Raw genomic sequence first — 21,149 nt, 5'->3', positions numbered from 1 at the left:
ATGTACACCCTGGAGGAGAGGAGGAGCAGAGGTGATATGATACAGACTTTCAGATACTTGAAAGGTTTTAAATGATCCAAAAACAACGACAAACCTCTTCCGTAGGAAAATAATCAGCAGAACCAGGGGTCACGATTTGAGGCTCCAGGGAGGAAGATTCAGAACCAATGTCAGGAAGTATTTCTTCACAGAGAGGGTGGTGGATGCCTGGAATGCCCTTCCGGAGGAAGTGGTGAAGACCAGAACTGTGAAAGACTTCAAAGGGGCGTGGGATAAACACTGCGGATCCATAAAGTCAAGAGGCCCACCAATGAAGAGTGGGTGACTCGCCAGAATGATGGCTATTGACACAATACCCTTACTAAATAAACATACAACATGCTTACTGTGGACTCCTACATCGCTCTAAGCTTCAACAGCAAGAGGTAATGGAAAAAGGATTTGCACTCATAAAGAGGGGAGTAGCTGGCTTGTTATGGCGGTTACTACCCCAAACCAAATATGCCTGATACTTCACTTTCAATGCATATACAGCATAGCTCTTCTGCTTCAATGACAGGGGAGAAGAATAACTGATACTTCACACAATCCAGCAGAGGCTCTCTGCTACAACGGCAAAGGAGAAGAAAAAGGGTTCGCACTCAAAACGCGGGGAGTAGCTGGCTTGTTACGGCGGTTTACTACCCCAAACCAAAATGTGCCTGATACTTCACTTTCCATGCATATCCAGCATGGTTCTCTCCTGCATCGGCATGGGAGAAAGACTGATACATCACGCATTTCCAGCATAAGCTCTCTGCTTCAAGGGCAGGGGGAAAAAAAAAAAAAAACAAAAAAAAAAAAACAAAAACCTGATGCTTCACGCATATCCTGCATAGCTTCAACGACAGGGGTGAAGAAAAAAAAGGATTCGCAATCACAAAGCGAGGAGTAGCTGGCTTGTTACGGCGGTTACTACCCCAACCAAATGTGCCTGATACTTCACTTTCAATGCATATCCAGCATGGCTCTCTGCTTCTACAGCAGGGGAGAAGAAAAAAAAAAAAAAAAAACCAACAAGAGCTGTACAACATAGTCTAGGTAAAACAAATAAGCATGGGTGTAGCTTGCTTATCGCAGCGGTTACTGCCCCTACTACCCCTAACTAATCAAGCTAGATATTTCACTTGCATGCAGCTCCATCACTGCTCTCTACATTAATGGTGGGGGTGGAAGGGGAATAGAACAAGGAGCTAAGAGTAACAGATAAGAATGAGAGAAAAAATGTGTGAGGCTTGCTGGGCAGACTGGATGGGCCATTCGGTCTTCTTCTGCCGTCATTTCTATGTTTCTATGTTTCTATGTTACAGTCCTAAACAGCAGCAGTACAAAAGCATTTGGTTTCCAAGAAGGTTGGAGAGACCTGCATGGAGGCACCATGGTTAAAACTCAAACTTCAAAGAACAGTTGAGCATGGAGTTGCCAGATTTTTAACTTTGGTGGTTGGGGTCTGGGGTATTTGGCATAAGTAGTAGTCATATAAGAATTAAAGTTGAAAATGACAAGGCATGAAATGGCCTACAAGTGGAGATGGAGAAGGCCATCATTGTAACAGATTTGGGCATGCTTGGGACAGATATACAGAGTAGTTGTAGAAAAAAGAGGCAGGTCAGGAAAAACACATGGGGGAGGGGGGAGTTTGTGTTAGTTTGCATATGTGATGATATGGGCCCCCGAGTCCAGGAAACCCACCTGGGGAGTGGCATGAGACTGCAAGGCAGGACTCGGAGCAAGACAAGGGCCAGTCTTCCACCTAGCCAGCCCCCTCCCCGCAGGTTGAGTGCTTAGGTTCTGGGGGCCAGTAGGTCTATGCAGCGGCAGTATCTTATTGTGGTAAGTCTACACAGGCAAGGCTTGGACAAGTCTGGTTGGAGACAAGGCTTGGATGAAGGCAGTCTTGGCAGGCAGGACAAGACAGGCAGACTATGGCAAGGCTGGATACTAAACAGGACCTGGAACTATGCAAGACAAGAGTGAGACAAAGCAAGGACAAAACTCTGGTATGAGCAAGACTGGACACTGGAATATACAGGGCAAGAGCAAAAAGGCAGACTAGGGCAGGAATTAGACAAGGCAGACAAAGTTAAAAAAGAAAAGAACACAGAAGCCTGAAGGCAGCAAGACTTGGAACAGACAGAATAGACCCGAAGGCCTCAAAGCAAAATACAAGCGAGAATAGGCTCGAGGGCCTCAAGACAAGACAAAACAGAAGGCCCGTAGGCCACAAAACAAGGCAAAAATAATGGTCAAGTCATGGAGACAGAAGTGACATCATGAGAAGACAAGGTTAGAATGGCAAGACAGGTTAACATAGGGCTGGGACTTGGATGTGCTAAAGGCAGTGAGGAGGAACTTGACAAGACTAGTAATGAAGCACATTGAGGGCCTCTGCTGGTGGAGAGGCATCATGAAGGTAGATTAAGGCTGTATAACAGGTGAAATCCTAACGTGAATTTATTTGCTCATCTACCTAAAGTGAATAAATCTCAACTGGGCAGTTTGGATGAGCCATTTTTTGTCTTTATCTGCTGTCATTTACTATCAGGTCCCATTCAGTAAGCCGTTTAGTGGACAGGTTATCCAGCTAAAGATAACTTTAAACCTAATCAGCCATTTGTTAAATATGATCAGTTGGATCTAAAGTTATTCAGTGCTGTAAAACAAGAAAAGCAAAAGCAAAGGGGCCTGCAGTCCAATTCTTCCTCCCCCTTTCCAAATTTTGTATATGGATTTGTCTGGCCATGCACACCCCCCCCCCCCCCCCCCCCCCCCCGAAACTCCTTCTAAAATAGTCAAACTGTTGTGGTAGAGAGGTCACTCCCCCAACCCATTTCTCATTTAGCTTCAAAAGATAATGTGGCTTCCCCTCCCCTCCTCATCCCAAATTCTGAACTGGCCAGACTGGACTCCCCACCCCATCCCAGATACAAAAAATAAAAAAAAACCTGCAGAGAGCAAGGTCTAAACTCACCCGTTCTCTGCTCTTCAGCACTGTTTCTGAAGATCAGAGGGTCTAGAGAACATCTAATGTCCAGTGGCAAGGAAGTGCAAAGGACTGGGACTGAAGCAGTAAAGGTTCTTCTTCTTGTGCTGATGAACTGGATTTCCTTGGGGGCAGGCACCATTGGTAAGGTGCACAGCGATCAAGCTGGTGTGTACGTGGAGATTTGGTTGGTCAGATAGCATGGGACCTAGCCTTTGAGAGCTTTATAGGACAGGACCGGGATTTTACAGATGGAGTGCGGGGCAATTGGCAGTCAAGAGAATAAAGATCAATACCATTCACCAGAATAGAGGACAGTGGTGCAAATAAAGAAACTGCACAATGACTAGTCTTAAGATAGATTTGCATATACTGGATCTCCAATGTGTGCAAATTTATCTCAGGCATATGCAGGGTAGATATGTTGTTTACCTGAGGTTTGAGAGAACCTATTCTAAACCATTGAAAACATGGTTATTCTTGTCTCTCTCTTGACAGCTGTTTTTTGTCCCTCTAAATGTTTTAAAGGGAAAAGGAAATTGGGCCCACGTTTTAATTATTGCAGCATAAGTCATGATAATGTAATTTTTTTTTTATTTCAAATTCTTAATTTTCACTAGAGTGTAGAAAACATTTAATGCAGCTGTGTTTTGTCCATCAGCAGTGCCTGAGGCTAGGAAACATTGCGCAGGGATACTGAATGTAGCTTTTGAACAGCAAACTGGAAGCAAAGACGGAAATTCTGATCTACCTTTTCTCCTGTATGCAGGCACGGGAACTTGAACAAGCCTGAAGATAAATTTGCACCTTAATGTGCGCTTTATTACACATGCGCATCCTTATAGATGTAATTGCACAAGATACCAGAGGCTGAGAAAAAAAACGGAAGCTATCTTCAGCTGGGTGGGTACTGACATTATAGGTACCTTATGATGCCTCCAGATGGCAAACTCAGGCAGAAATGCAATATCATGCTGAAGAAAGTGTGCGTGTTGGTTTTTTTTAAATTTTAGAATGTACATAATCAAAGAAAACATTTTTAAAACTACTGAGATATTTCACTACTGGTAGAATTCTTATCAAATTAGGTCTAAATAATTAGTATACATCATGTCCTAATCTAATGCAATATTAACAAAAAGAATAATTTTAAAGAATTAACTACCCCATAATGCATTACATTTCTCAAATTTCATTTTTATCCTACTTAATTTTTTATTTTTTGAACAAGTTCAATGAAGAAAAGGTTGGATGGTAATATGGGATGTCATTTTAAGAGCTAGTTCCTTGGAGTATGCAGATGAGATATAATGTATATTCAAAACTTATCTACCCAAACTTTCCTTGTCTTATTTGGGAATGACATTGAGGACGACAGGGAATTAGCATTGTTTGGAGCTGAAAAACACCTCTCAGTTTTACAGTGTTTTCCTTTGACAGAAACCCTGATACATGCGATAACAGACAGAGTAGGGTCAAAGTGGCAGGCGATTGTAAACTAACTGTCAGGAGATGTCTACAAAGGCAGGATCTCCTCGCTATAAGATCCAGTTACTGATGTAAAAAGTTAATGACTTTCTAATAAGTATGGTTATCCATAGGGAAGAGACAATGCAGGTTAAGTGGAAATTAAAACTAAAACTAAATAACATTTCTGTTATTTTCTGAAGTGTTTACAATTTTTGTCACAATTGCATTTTTCAAATTATATGCAGTCCTCTTGAAGGGGATCAATTACAAACTGAGGTAATTTTTCTGGCTTGATTTGCAACTACTGTAACCTTCTTTTGAAGGAGAATAATTCTTTTTCATTGCTTTTATATTTGAAAAAGGGATATTTACAAAGCATTTTTGTTTTGCTTGGTATTATTGCAGCTTAGGTTTAGAGAGGAATTTTAGAATGGATAGAGCCTTCTCCCCTATCTTCTATTTTAACTTTATAGTCTAACCCAAAAATTAGGGGGTTGGACTACACACCTGACATTGGTTGGTTAAGAATCATAAGGAAGTTATTTGGATGCATTTATTCATTTGTGAAAACAAAACACTGAAGTAAAGTTCAGGGGGAGCTTAATTAGTAATACCATAAAAATCCTTCAGGTAATTATTGTAGCTAAGGCAACAGGATTTATTTTATTATAGAATACATACTTAATAGATACAAAACACATTTCATAAAATTTTAAAAAGATTTGGGATAAGTGTGTATAACTGTATATATTGGTGACTTTGGAAAAATGAGTACAAAATTAACCCTAGCAAAACTTTAAAGAAATAGTAGGTTTATTAGAGATCATAGATAAACAGATTAAGATCTTAGATTAAGAAAAATTATTAGTCATCAGTTTGAAAAAGCATTGCTTTTTAAAGAAAGGGAAGGGATAGCCTATTTAGATTATTTTGTGTCATCTGCTAAAAGAATCAATTAAGTCAATTTCTCAGGAGCTTGATTGGTATCACCATATTTGATCTTTGTGGTAATAGTTTCTAGTTGCTCTGATTTACTTTTATACCCTAAACAACAAAAGTCTACAAAGGGAGCAACACAAAGCTACAAACCTCATAAATACATATTCTAGTCTGAAAGAATGTGATAACTTACTTCATACTTCTAAGCAACATGTAAGCAAGCAAACATGCCTACAAGAAGGGATTCTGAGTGTGGAAGTGGAAGCAATTTTCCACAGGCTACGTAATTTGCAGAACAGTTGAAGAAATGGTAGGGGCTTTGGAGGACTTTATCATTTCTTTCAATAGGTATCAGAAGCTCTCAACAACTGAACATCAAAGCTGTTGCCAATTTTACCACTTCTACTGCTGACTAGACAGATGTCCTGATCCACAGTGAGGAATCAGTTCATTGTGAAAGATGTCTGAAACTCAACTCCCTCAGAAAACAGGTGGTAGAATTCAGAGAGGAGGTAGCAAAGCTGAAAAATATCCGGGAGAGTGAGGACTACCATCAGTGAAATGCTTACAGAGATGTCAAAGCTGGATAACTCAAGCAGAGGGGAAGGTGAAACTGGACCACAAGATGACAGCTGGACTGAGATTACTACAGCCACTAGAACCTACACCCCAACTTCCATTTCTCTCAAGCTGAAGAACTAGTTTGCAGTCCTGGAAGTAGAGAAGGAAAAGCCATCCCAGAATGAGGAGGAAAGGAAACCTGCCAACTCAAAGCTGTGGGCTCAAAAATCACTTCAACTATGAGGTAGGGGATAGTGGTGGTTAGGTGACTCACTTTTAAGGGACATGGAGGGATCCATCTGTCTACCAAACATTTTGTTCCAGGAAGTGAGCTGTCTTCCAGGTGCCAAAATCTGAGACATTATGGAGAAATTGTTGAAATTCCTCAAGCCTTCTGATTACTATTCGATGCTGCTCATCCATGCTGGTATGAATGATACTGCTAGTTACCATACAGATAATGCCAAAAGTGACTTCATAGCTCTGGGAGAGAGGGTAAAACACATAGATACACCTGTGGTATTCTCCTTCATCCTCCCAGTCAAGGATAAAGGCCCAGGCAATAAACTCACATTCTGGAGATTAATGAGTGAGTGAATAGATGGTGTTGATGACAGCATTTCAGTTTTCTTGATTATGGGATGAAGTTTCAAAGAGATGGAGTCCACCTGTTGAAGAAGGGGTGCAGCATCTTCCAACCAGACTGCCAAATGAACTCAGGAGGTTTTTAAAATGTGATCATGGATGGGGAACAAAATCCTAAGTTAAGTAAACATTAAATACTTATATAGAAATGGAGAAAAGTCTAATGCTTGTAGTGGATAAGTAGCCTAGTGGTTAGAGCAGTGGCCTATGAACCAGGGAAACCAGGGTTCAAATCCCATTACTGCTACTTATGATCTTGGGCAAGTGACTGTACTCTCCATTGCCTGAGGTCCAAACATATGGGTAGATTTTAAAAGGGCCGCACATGCACCCATAAATGTGTTTATCTCGCAGTGTGCAAAGATACGTGCTATTTTATAAAGTATACGCATAGGTTATAAAATACTCTTCACACGTGGATGTCTGCAGCTTTACATGCATATCTTACTCATGCTCCTGGAGGGAGAGAGAGAGAGAAAGTGCATCTCTTTATAAGGCTCAGCCTGACACTCAATATATGGACCATTGTCGTTACCATTTTTACCCTCGTTTTGTCACTTGGTACCTCCCTTCTCGAGGTTGCTCAGCTCTAGCCTGCTCTCACCAGGATCTTACCCGTGTTTCCGGCCAAATTATTACCCCCTGTTAAATGTAATTTTCTAATCTTCTAATGTGTGATGTAAACCAGTGTGATATGATCTGTCATGAATGTCGGTATAAAAAAAGAATTACATAAATAAATAAATAAATTGTAAGGGGGTACTTTGATTCAGGGTCAGTTTTCAGGAGGTGGGTTGGGGTTGGGGGGGTTTTATACACACATTCAGAGGTATTCATTGTAAAATTGACATCATTAAAGAATTTGATACATTATAAGCAATGAAAATTCTAACAAAAGGAGTTGATTTGTACACTGCAGTCTCTGCAAGCCTGCATTGTACAAATCAACTCCTTTTCATCACTTTTAAGAAAACCCTCATGGAAGAAGGGCTGCAGAAGGAGGGCCCCATGCTAAGATCTAAGCTCCTTCCACTCACCGCTGTCATCTGATGCCATTCTGCATGGATATTCAGCCACTCATTCATCACATACACCCGGAAAATGACCACAAGCTGGAAATTTGGGCTAAACTATCAAATGCTTCATCTCATGAGGCATTCATTGGCACCAACTCTGGACAACGATGCAGTCAGGAACAGTGAGTCCTGGTATACCTGGCCTGATGGTCTAAGTCCCTCCCTTTGACTGGTCAACATCGATATTATTCAAGTATACTTCAATGCGTTAGGAGGCAGCGGTTTTGGTGTTATGTCATGACTGGGCTGCAGGTTGCCCAACCAGGAACTCCATGCTGTCTTCCTGTGGTAGTCAGCATGCACATCTAAGGTGATGCGCGCGGTTGGTGATGAGTGGCCTTTTGGCACTGCAATGCAGTGGCAGTATGGTCTGTGAATGAGCAGTCTTCCAGGAGCCCTGGATTCAGAGTTGCGGTAGTAGTAGTTCATGTTATGCTGCCTGCGCATGGACATTGTGGTGCAAGTGAGGCATGATGTAGGGATGGGTTCTATAATCAGACTGGGCTTGGATTGAGAATGTTAGGCCTAAGGTGCCCCACATTAAGCCACATAGCTATGATACACTCCGCAATGGAGCTATAACCTCGCTAACTTGCAAGGCTCTGAAGAGTGCCTGCAGAATGCAACCTGGGAAGGCATGGCCTAGAACTCGCCTCTTGCTACCAAAGAATGCCAACACAAATGCAAACCTGATTGCAATTTAAATGCGGTCACCATGGAGTGGTATGATGGTCCTTTATTTTTCACATAAAATAAGTTGGGCATATCTCTAGGAATGCAAGTATAAAATATAAAGATTGGCTTGCAACATTTTTCTTAATTAGGCTGTTTTGTAACATGTAGACTTCCCCTCAGAAAGCCATGAATATAGTAAACTTCCATACCAAAACAGCACTAGCTGCCGGCACTGAAACAGTAACAACTCTTCTTATAAAAAGGTAACACTACAAATATGTTAGTACAGACTAAAAAAAAAAAATAGTATGCACACACCAAATCAAATAAAAAAACAAAACAAAAAGGTGTGAAAAGTAATATCATACATCTAAAGTTTATAGAATTACTAAAAAAATCTGGTATCAGAAATTTTTTTATATGCACAAACTTTGTTTCCCTGCCTCTTGCCTCACAATGGGCTGCAAGAAGTATCAGGATATGATACATTAACTAACAGTCATCTACCAGTTCTCAATTTTATGTGCAAAAATGTTTTTCTTCTTTCGAACACTGTAAATTGTTGCACATTCCCTCCACGCTTGGCCCGTGCCTGCTCACCTTGCTCCTGCGCTATCGGGCCCCGGGCCATCCTTTCCAGCTGCCGCTGCCAGTGCCTCCCATCTGCAGCGCTCCGCGGCGACGTCTCCTAGGCCCTCCATTTCAGGCCTACCTCCACGCTGGGGCACAGCATCCTCTCCGGCGCCGCCCCTAGGTGCGTGCAGACTGCCCAGCCCTTCAAAGGGACAAAGGCGGGAACCAGCTCCGCGGCACAGCCTGATGACGTCACGTAGACTTCGTATAAAAGCGAGGCCCTGTCCCCCAGGACCTCGCCATGGCAATCAGGTCATTCCTTCCTGTCGAGTGCTCGCCCCAGATCTTGACCCCAGCAGGCCGTTCCCGGAGTACCGTTCCGCCCATTGGCTCCTTCCCACGGTAACTGGAGTCTTGGTCCGGCAGGACTTCCACCGAGTACTGCATCGGGTTGACACTGTGGTATTCTTAGTTTGCCTAACTCCATGTTCCAGTGTTTCCTTGTTCCAGCATCTCGGTGTGTTCCTGCATCCTTCCCAGGTGGTACCTCTACGGACTGATCTCTGGTACTGACCTATGCCTGCCTGAATACTCTCTTGCCTGCCACCTGGAACTGATCTCTGCCTGCCTGACCATTCTCTTGTCTGCTGCCTGGAACTGACCCTCGCTTGCCTTGACTAAGCTCGGACTGACCTTGGAATTGACCCCTGCTTTGGCTGACCACTTCTGGACTGATACTCTGGCTCTGACCCTTGCACTTCACTCTCTTCTGGCCTACTGTGACTACCAGACCAACCTGCTGAGAATCCACTCGTGGCTTCCACCCGCCTAGACCTGCAGGCGGTGCCTGTCTCGCCCGGAGAACCTTCCTGAACTGTGACTTCCCCGAGGTCTCCGGAGCGTTCAGTTCGGGTCTAGTCCCTCCTATCTGCATCAGCCATGCACCCTTGCTTGTGGTGGGCACACCTCTCTGCTTCCTCTCCGGGAGACCATCTGAGGCCCACCTAAGTCCCAGTGGTCTGGGTACCCAAGGGCTCAACCTGCGGAAACCCCGGACTGTTATTGGTGAAGCTCCAGCTAGCCTCTGTCTCCTTGTGTGCTCCACCTCCTGGTGGCAGGCGCTCTCTGGGTCCAACCAGAGGGCCATACCAATCCTGCACCAGGCCAAGGGTCCACCTCCAGCGCAACCCAAGTATTACATTAGGCCCTAAAACATCAATATACCACCTATTAGGTAAACAGAACAAACCAGGCTACCTAAAAATATCTGCAAAATAAAAAATACCTGTACCTAAAAACAATGTACAAAAGCTTTTAAAACTACATAGATCTATTCTTCAGATGTCAGATCAGAAACATTGACATCTAAAGCTGGGTCCTATATTGTCTCAATAGTTCATGTACAGTATTTTCGGATAATACTTGCACAGTTCAAAAAAAGCTATCACATCCTGCCAAGAATAGAGTTTACCCCAAGAGACAAATCTGCCATATCAAAACAACACTAATTCCCAACAACTCCCAACAACACTAACTCCCAACCACCCTACCCAGGACTGAGCAGCACTGCAAATATTACATTAATAAAATATTTAAAAAACAGCAGACATATCAAGTAACATCCAACAATTAAAATTAATAGGGATAAAAAAAAATCCTGCTCTCCATACCTGGGAATATTTGAGTTCCAGTAACCCTGAATTTGTCCTGGATTAGTTGGGGGGTGAGTGTGCATAAACTTTATCCTCTTTCTCATCTCCATATACACATTCTATCACACTTGTTCATTCTCTTTCACAAACACACCGGCACTTTCTTACACACATAGGGGCCAATGCAATACGGTGTGCTCAGCCGAGCGCACTGTTAACCTGCAGTTGGACGTGGGTAGAACAGGCGCTAATCAATCCCCTAATGCAATAAGGGGATTAGCGCATATTCAACATGCATCCAACATGGAGTGAATCTAATAGTGCTTATCACATGCAAATGCATGTGAATGAGGCTATCAGACATTCACTCCCAATGCAAAAAAAAACCTGTCATCTATTAACGCCTGCCTGGAGCAGGTGTTAATAGCTGTGCATATCAGAAAAAAGTACAGAAAAGCAGAAAAAAATGATTTTCTGACCTGCCTCCTACTTAATATTGCTGTGATATTCAGTAGGATGAAAAATAAAAGAAACAAAAGTAAAAAAAAAATTTTTTTTAATTGACAATTGGACCCTTAACGAAAACCAACGCAGAATTTATCAGCGTCAGTTTTCTACTGGCAGACATCAATTTTCGTGACAGCCATCCGCCGGTAAGGAAAACCAACGCCAATAAACTCAGCATCGGTTTTTGTGACTACCGTTCGCTGGTCACAAAAACCAACACTGGGTTTATCGGCGTCGGTTTTCGTGGCTGTCCGCCAATAAAGAAAACCAATGCCAATAAACTCAGCTTCAGTTTTCATGACCGGCATATGGCATTCACGAAAACCGATTGGTCTGCGTTAGCAAGGAGGTGCTAGGGTCACGCAAGTGAACTTGATAACCTGAACTTGCATGGTGTCCCCCTTGGGAGCGCCTGGTACGCATTAAGAGAGCAGGCGCTGACTGTTCAGTGCCCGCTTTCTATGCGACTTTAATGCATCGGCCCCAAAGACACATAGGCATGCTCACACACTCATTGGCTCTCTCTCCCTCTTACACACACACACACACACACAGGCACTCTCATATTCAGTGATTCCCTCTTACACAAACTCTTCACAGGTACTCACACAGTGGATCTTTCTCCCTCTTACACACACACACACACAGGTGCACTCTCGCTCTGTAGCTCTTTCTCTCTCTTCCACAGACACACTCACAGGCACTCTCTCACACTCAGTGGCTATCTTTCTCCCTCTTACATACACACAGGCACTCCCTCACAGTCAATGGTTCTCTCCCCCTCACACACAGGCACTCTTCTCTTTCAGGGTCTCTCTCTTTCTCTCTCCTTCACACAAAACACAGACACATACATATTGACTTTGAGGCACTCTTACATTCAGTCACTCTCTGCACACAAAATCACAGCAAGTGATTCTCTCCCTTTACACACACAAACTCAAGCACACTCTCACATACAGTGGCTATCTCTCCCTCTTACATACACACAGGCGCTCTCTCACATTTACTGGCTGTCTCCCCCTCACACACAAGCACTCTCTCTCATTCAGTGTGTGTGTGTGTCTCTCTCTCCCTCACACACACAAAAACACATACAAACTCAGGCAGTCTCTCACATTCAGTGTTTCTCTGCACACAAACTCACTCTAAGTGGTTCTCTCCGCTCACACACACACACATACTCAAACATTCTCTCACACTCAGTGCCCTGTTCACTCTCACACTATCACTCATTCACGCAAGCTCAGGGTCTCCTGCTTTCTTCCCCTTCTCTTCGTCATACCACAGAGTTACGGGTCCTCTCTTTTTCAGCAGGAGCAGTATGGGCTCGACAGTCTTCAGCCGCCAATGGGATGGACTTTGCTGGAGTCTGCCGCCAAGTCACAGGGTCTTCTCTCTTCTTCAGTTGCCACAGGAAGGGCTCCAAGGTGGTCTGCTGGATCACAGGTTCTTTTTGTAGCATGGCCTGTAGCAGGTGTTGAGTTGCTGCAACATCATCTCCTGCTGCCGTGGGGCCAATCTCATGATAAGAGCTGCAAGATCAGCCCCACGGCAGCAGAAGATGATGTTAATTTAAACATGACTCCTGCTGCTGGCTGGGGGTCGATGAAGTGGATCACGTAGTTGAGTGCAGTATCGGCTCGGACAGGGGTTTGGGTTTATCCCTGCCTGACTTGAAAAAAAAAACAAAACACTAAAAACAAAAACAAAATAAGGAAACTGGTTAGGGCCAGGGATTCACCGAATCCCTTGAAGGCCCTGACTGCACACCACTGTTGGACACAGTATATCCTGCCTGCTATAATCCAGTTGGATGAAGTAGTCCATTGCATTCAAAACGATCTTTGGGCAGTGACCCAAGGACACCGAGAAGGGCTGCTTACAGAGCACAAGCAGTTTGCAGTGAAGGCCAGAATTCCGGCAGAAAACCCTCAGGGACCCTCAGGAGCTTTCACTGCTAAAAGGGGAAGAAGCCAAAGGCAAACGGCTAACCAGGCCATTGACAAAAAAGAAAAGGCACAGAAAAAGAGGGCTCAGAGTATGGAATTTTTGCTAGACTCCTCTGATCAATACCTCAGTGAAGAGGACTTGAGGTTTAAAGACATTAGCATCAGAGCCAATCTCGCCTCACAGCAACTGTGCCATATAGTCAGCAGGGCCGCCATCACATCGTGGTAATGGTTGCTAAGGCTTAGACAATGATAAAAAAGAAACTGACTGATTCTAACTGATATCTGAAAATAGTACTTCCCTCTGCTGGAGGAAAGAACTAAAAGGTTTGATAAAAGAAATCTAAAAGTAATTTGTGAATCCCAGGGGAGTGGTCCACAGGGTGCCTGGAGGTCCCCCTTTTGGAGGGAGGAATACTGTAAGGACAAGTGGCAGTCTTGAACGGTTGGTTGTGGAAGCAGCACGCTAGAGCCCTCCAAAAAGATCCATTCCAGCAGTGGAGAGCTGGGAAAGTAGTAGTGTTTCTATTCCCCAGGAATTGCGGGCTGGGTCACACCCAGCCAGAGTCTCATTGAGCCAAAGAAATAGCCACCTTTAATAGCGTACCCATTTTAACCCATAGCCAGCAAAGAGTTCTCGGTTGGCACAACGTTTTGCCCTAATCCTTAGGACTGGTTCTGAAAAGGGCTGCACCGAATCCTCGTTGTTGCCCAATAGCCTTATGATATTCTGTATTAAAAGCTGCTGAGAAATCTCTCAGCACTAGCACCGCAGCCTAGCTTCTTTCATGTTATCTGAAGAGATCGCCCACCATGGCAACAAGGACTGTCTCAGTTCTGTGGCCTTGTCTGGATCTGAACTGGCAAGGATTTAGTCAATTTCTCTCTGCTAGTTATTCCTTTAATTGAGTTTGCACTGTTTGTTCTATTAATTTCCCCAGGAAAGGGATGTTTGATACTAGGCAGTAATTTTTCATTTTCCTGGATCTGGGGTTTGTTTTGTTTGGGTTTTTTTTTAATTATTATTATTAAATAGGGCTGTACCATGGCTTTTTTTTTTTTTAAATCTGTAGGTATCAACCCCTCAGAGGAGGAGGCGTTTACAATTCTGAATGCCCATGTTGTGATTAACTTCACTAACTTAGATGCACTTGGAGCATTTAAAGATCTTTTCTGTCCAAAAGATTATATTAACTCATAGGAAAAATAACCAGTATTATCAACAAACAGGTCTATGTCCCTCAAAATTCTTCATCCTAAATAAAGAATAGAAAGTATCCTGTGAAGTTCAGTTCAATGGATGTCTGGAGAAAGCACTCCTCAACAGTTATAAAAGATTATTTAATTTTTTCATAATCAAATAAGCTGCCAAGATTTTACCAACTTTAAAATTCTAGTTATTTTCTGGCGGAAAAAAAGTATCATTGAATAGGACATGGACAGAGAATAATACCACAATAGCAACAAGGCTATATAGTTAAGAGTGAGAAAGCAGCTGCTACAGAATAATAGTTTTTAAATTGCTGGTCTCTTTTAAAAACCTATGGGAAAACATAGTCCAAAGCATGGAAAATTGCACCCCTGCTATATTACTTAAAAAGGAAATCCCATTGCTCTTTCAAAAATTGCTGCATTTTTTATGAAGTAACATGAAAAGAGGGTATTTGAAAATAAAGTACCATAATGTTCAGTACTGAACAGTAGTCAAGAATCTAGAATTTTTGTATCTTACCTATTTTCTGCCATTGAATTTTTATGAGGTCACAGTTTCTAAAGTTTGATTAAAATGGAATTGTAAAGCTAATAACTAAAAGAGATTGTAGCATTAACACTTTAGAACTATACATAAATAAAAAGATAATAAAGCCAATACTTAAATAATGTTCATTAGTATTCTCTGTATCTCACCTTTTTAGTACTTATTTTGGCTAGTTTATTCAATGGACAGTTTTCAAACATTTTTACCTGGATAGACTGGCCTGCTGAAAGTTGACCTTCTAAGACTGTCTGAAAGTACCTGGCGGCTTTTACAGCATACATACTTTTAGCTGGGTTAAATAAAGGAAGCTTTCCTAGGAATGTGGTTAGTTTTCAACTTTCTGCATGCTGTTTTACATCTGCACAAATAGAAGATGGAAAGTATGTGTCTCCTTTGTATGCACATGCTGAAAACTACTGGATAGTTTCCCTTTGAAAATTAGCTACAAGTTGTATGTATGCAAAAAGGAGCACGCCCCTTGCATCTAGGTGAGCCATTCAAAGTTGCCCCTGGATGTTCATGTTAATGTTACGGGCTTGGGAGTGTGGATCCTGGGACCACTAAATGACAGAGCCAAGGCATGATACAGAATCGTGAGGCAGAGACATGGTTGGGCAGGAAAAGTCGAGGCAGGCGGAGACCATTCAGAAGTAGGAGACATGCAAGAATCTGGGCAGGCAACAGACAGAAGAAAGGTCAAGAACCAAGCTGGGTCTCAAACGGTAGTCGGAATCTGAACAGCCAGCTTCAGAGGTACAAAGAATCAGAATCTGTTGCTCAAGTATTTGCCCAGAGGGGTTAGCTTACTTTTAAGTTAGAGCAGTGCTGATGTTGTCAGTCTGCAGTACAAGAAATTCTGGATGCTGGCCCAATAAAGCTGATGAGTTGCTATGGCCTTTACCCAGAGCAGCAAGATGCAGCAACCAACTTCATTCATACACCTAGGACCTGATTCACTAAATCTTTTTCGCATAGATAAAAACACTGCTCCCCAGGATCTATATTTTTAATTATGAAAGAAATGAAGTTGCCGCGCTAATCCGTAGTACCTTTCATGAAAGATAAATTTGCACGGTTATGAGAGGTCAGAAAATAGACCTGCCTGAGACAGTGCAGCTTCATGACTATGTAATCCCATTTTAGCTTTTTGTACACTGAGGAGATAATTTTCCAAGGAGTTATACATGGAAATGTAATATTATCATAGCAATTTTCAAAAGCCCACTTACGCATGTAAAGCCCAGGTGTATGCATGTATATCCTTTTAAAAATGACCCCATATTCATTTTAGAGAATGCTCTCATGAATATAAGTGCACCTATAGAATTAGGAATTTCCAGTGCCCATAGCTTACCATGAAATCTTAAATAAGTATAAGTTTTTAAGTGGGACAGGATGGCTTAGGGGTTATGGTTTATGGAATCTTTGTACTCTAGTCATCAGGACAAATATGGCTCCAGTCAGCAATCATTGAACTTTATTGTTATCTGAAAGCTGTTGCACGAAAATTATGAAATGAATTAGTGGTCTAAGCCCTGTTCCCTGTGGGCAGGTATCCACATCACTAAAGCCAACATCACAAACTTGGTACTAATTGACATTATTTTTAGTAGTCTCAGAAGAGAGGCACAGAGACTGAATTAGCCTTACCCCTCCAGATCAAGGTCAAGGCATATTGGCAAGGTAATGTGGAGAAGCTGCTGCACCTGTTGTGTGGATAAATGGAGGATTTCAGTTTGCAGTGCTGTCAATCAGGTTCCTATCCCAAGACCTGAAAATTCACTTGAAAAAAAACAAAAGATGAAAAAGTCACAGGAGTCTCGAGTTTCAGTTTCCTGTCAATGGGACTCATGCAATCTAGGGAGGTGACCAGTTCAAGCTCTGTGCAATGATGGAAGATAACTGACACTATCATGGTGGCCTCTAATAGGCAATGAGCAATGCCGGAGAATTAGTTTCATTGGAGACGTCCCTTCAGTCTACAGCTCAGAAATAGTTCCAGCATCATCTGAGACCCCTAATGAGGGAGTCAGATGACAGATTCATTGAAATTATAAATAGGACCACTTTCACTCCAGTTAGGAGTAATTTTGAATTTGTTTGCAATGTATCTGAGCTCTTTTAGCCCACATACACATTGCAGTTGCACTTTTTTTTCAAATGAAAATCACTTGCAGTGTTTTTCCTTTTGAAAATTAGCAGCCTCAAAGCACATGCACAAAAAGCAGCCACATACTTTGCACCTGCTATTTTCGAGGACTGGGGGATGGGGGTCAAAATGGCGCATGTACATTTGAAAATCAAATGTACACATAGGGGGTCATTTTCCAAGTGGCTCTCACGCGATAAGGGCCTTTTCACGTCCGAGTTCGCGCCCAATAGCTGCACCTTCTATGGTGGTGCTATTGGGTGCGAAACCGGCAGCGATCGCACCTCGATGGTGCGATCGCTGCCGGCTAGCGCAGGCCCTCCCCCCCGTTTCGGCCTCCCGCCCCTCATCTTCTAAAGTATCGCAGGCCTGCGATACGTTAGAAAATGAGGCCCATTGTTTTACGTCACTCCTCAACCTTAAAGCACATCGAGGAGGTAGTATGAGCAAGCTTGCAAAGAAACTGATACCAGTCTGTTGATAAAAGAAAGACTAGGGATTCCAGTCTTTTCTAGGTGGCATCACTGGCAAATATTGAAAACTCACTTTTTAAGGCAAGGACTATCTTATCAAGGCCAATAACATCTGACTCCTAGGGAAGGCAATTTTCAAACTCTTTTGCCTGGATAGAGGGACCTTTCTAAAATTGCCAGACTCCACCCGGTAAAAGCATATGCAGGCTTCCACAATGGGAGTGCATTTGGCCAGCTTTTGAAGAGGCGTGATCTGGGTGTTTTCATGTTGCTGTTAGAAAACAGCAGGCATACAGGGGTTTCCCAGAATTACACATGATAATCCAGTTCTCCCTCAGCTGCTCACGCAGACAACAGAGACAAAGTGAATGGGTGTTTTCAGCAGACACACTTTGCACTAATTTTCAAAGACAAACTACTCTTAGGAGGATAATATTATAACAGTCCACACAGGTTTTAAAGCAACAGCCTGCACACTTTGCACCAATTTTCCAAGGGAAATTACATGTGTTCTTTCCCTTTAAAATTGTCCCACCATAATTATTAGCCACCTCCTGACCCCCCCAAGGCTTGCCAATAATCCCTGGGGGTCCAGCAAGGGTCCGAAAGCGATTTCGTTTTCGGCTGCCAGTAACCAAAATGGCGCCGATAGCCTTTGCCCATACTATGTCACAGAGGCTTTCGGCGCCATTGGTCAGCTCCTGTCACATGATAGGAGCACAAGATGGCGCCAATGGCCATGTGACAGGGGCTGACCAATAGCGCCGAAAGCCCCTGTGACATGGTAGTTCGGGCTATTCGGCACCATTTTGAGGCGCACGGCTTGCAGCACAGCACACCGGGCACGGAGGGAAAATGGACCCCGGGACCCCGCTGGACCACCAGGGATCTTCGTAAGTCTTGGGGAGGGATCGGGATGGGGGGGGGGGTTGTTATATATGTACGAAAATGCTTAAAAATGTTTTTAAATGCTTGGGGTGGTTTTTTTTTTTTCGCTTCGTTACCGATTCGTTTTTCGGTCCTGTTTCGGGTTTCTCATTTCGTTTTCGGGCAAACGAACCGAAAACGAAACGAGAAGACCCGAATTATACCACGAAGTATTCGAACCGAAAAACGACCCGGTAGAAAAAAACGAAGCACATCTCTACTAGACATACCAATAGAAAACAAATTAGAAGCTATGGGGCAGATTTTCATACTCCGCGAATAGGCCTACTTTTGTTTGCGCTCCAGGTACAAACAAAAGTACGCTGGATTTTAGTAGATATGCGCGGAGCCGCGCGTATCTGCTAAAAACCTGGATCGGCGCGTGCAAGGCTATCGATTTTGTATAGCCGGCGCGCGCCGAGCCGCGCAGCCTACCCCCGTTCCCTCCGAGGCCGCTCCGAAATCGGAGCGGCCTCGGAGGGAACTTCCTTTTGCCCTCCCCTCACCTTCCCCTCCTTTCCCCTACCTAACCCACCCACCCAGCCCTGTCTAAGCCCCCACCTTACCTTTGTCGGGGGATTTACGCCTCCCAGAGGGAGGCATAAATCCCCGCGCGCCAGCGGGCCTCTTGCACGCCGGGCCGCGACCTGAGGGCGGGTACGGAGGGCGCGGCCATGCCCCCGGACCGCCCTGGGCCGTAGCCACACCCCCGTACCCGGCCCCAAAACGCTGCCGACACGCCCCGAAAACGCCGCGATGACAGGGACCGCCCCCGACACGCCCCCCTCGGAGAACCCCGGGACTTACGCGAGTCCCGGGGCTCTGCGCGCGCCGGTAGGCCTATGTAAAATAGGCGCACCGGCGCGCAGGGCCCTGCTCGCGTAAATCCGGGCGGATTTACGCGAGCAGGGCTCTTAAAATCCGCCCCTTAGAGTTCAACCAGGAAAATCGTGATTGGGCAGAACTCCAGTCTGAGCGGGCACACAGAAAACCTGTAATATGCCTGCAATTGGTTGTGGAGAGAAGATTCCCAAAACTTCTTGAGTTATTTGATTATGATTCCCTCTGTTGAAATATTTATTATTTATTTAAATATTTTCTGTACCGACGTTCGTTTGCACATCACATCGGTTTACAGTGAAACAAATAGTTTAACGAGATTTTGGTAACAGAGTAGGAAAAAATAGGGAAATTACATTGTAACAAATTAACATTTCAGGGTAGAAAAGTAACAGGTACAGGAGAAAGTACAGTTACAGGTGTAGGTACAACATTTCAGGGTAGATTAGTTACAGGTACAGGGTGCGAGACAAGTAACAGAGCTATATTTTGTATATATAGAGGTAGATCTTAAAAAAGTACGCCGGATTTTATGAGATGCGCGTGGCTAAGGGGTCGGCGAGCACAAGGCTGTGCAAAATCAGCAGCCTGCACACGCCAAGCCGCGCAGCCTGCCTCCATTCCCTCTGAGGGCGCTCCGAAATCGGAGCGGCCTCGGAGGGAACTTTCCTTCCGCGTCCCCCCACTTTCCCTTCCCTTCCCCTATCTAACCCACCCCCCAGCCCTACCTAAATCCCCCACCTACCTTTGTTGTGCAAGTTACGCCTGCTTGAGGCAGGCATAACTTGCGTACACCGCCTTGGCATCCCCCAGCACAGGCCGCAGTGCCAGGGGACTCGGGACCGCCCTCCCAGCCCGCCCCCGAACCGTCACCATACCCCCGGACTCGCCCCAGACCGCCCCCTCCCGCCCTGCACGCGTAAATCCGGCAGAATTTACGTGCGCAGGGCTTTTAAAATCTACCCCATAGTGTCTTAACATAAAGGAAAAATTAACATGGGAGAGAACTTTGTACAAGGATTTTTTTAATTATGAGGCCTAGGTTTGGGTGTTTGATAGTTTAATTGGGAGGGAGCTATGGAAAGATGGAAAAATATCATGAAAATATGAAAAATATCATTATGAATCATTTGGTCTTATAGAAAGAGATAAGATGAGCCTTTTACTGTGTCAGATTTTAAGATAAAAATAAACAAATGGATTTTTAACTCTACAGAAAGAAAAAGAATTATTCCCCCCATCCTTAATTCTTGTGAGTGTGTATGTACATATATATAAGAACTTCATTTAAAAAAATATTTTCTATTTTACATACCTTGGGTACCATCTAAAATGGACATCTGTATTTTCCTGATGTTGGCATTTCAGGTGCAGTTCTTGTCATCTCTCATGATATTGATGACAATTTGCTACCTGTAGAAGTTTTTTGTATTGTTTCAGAAAGTAGAAGCTGATCTTATCTCTAGTAGTAGCAAAGAAGAGTCCTGAACAATATCCCAGTATACCTCAGCGTAGATACCTTCTTTTTATTTTCTGCTATTTTGCATAACACTAAGAGCCTGATTTAAAATAAAGCTTTTCCATATAAGCAGAAAATATAGCAAAAACGTTTATTAAAAATAACCAAATGAAAGCCCCAATATGAGCTGCAGCCAATTACACAGGGAGGGCAATTTTAAAAGTGATTTCTATGGGTTAAACAGAAATGGGCTTTTAGAAAAATGCCAATTCTGCGTGTAGTATATAATAAACACAAGGAGTATCACACTTTTGAGAATAATGTGCAAAACTTTATTAATTCTATCTAGACAATAAAATTCTCTCTACCACATTCAAACACACCTAAAATCACATTAAAAACATTTCCAGAACATAGTGATTGCGAAAATTGCTTATTAATTTTAAACAGTCAATCTCCAAAATACAACA

The sequence above is a fragment of the Rhinatrema bivittatum genome, chromosome 6 (genome assembly GCF_901001135.1).
Source record: "Rhinatrema bivittatum chromosome 6, aRhiBiv1.1, whole genome shotgun sequence".
NCBI lineage: Eukaryota > Metazoa > Chordata > Amphibia > Gymnophiona > Rhinatrematidae > Rhinatrema > Rhinatrema bivittatum.
This window is presented reverse-complemented; position numbering follows the sequence as displayed.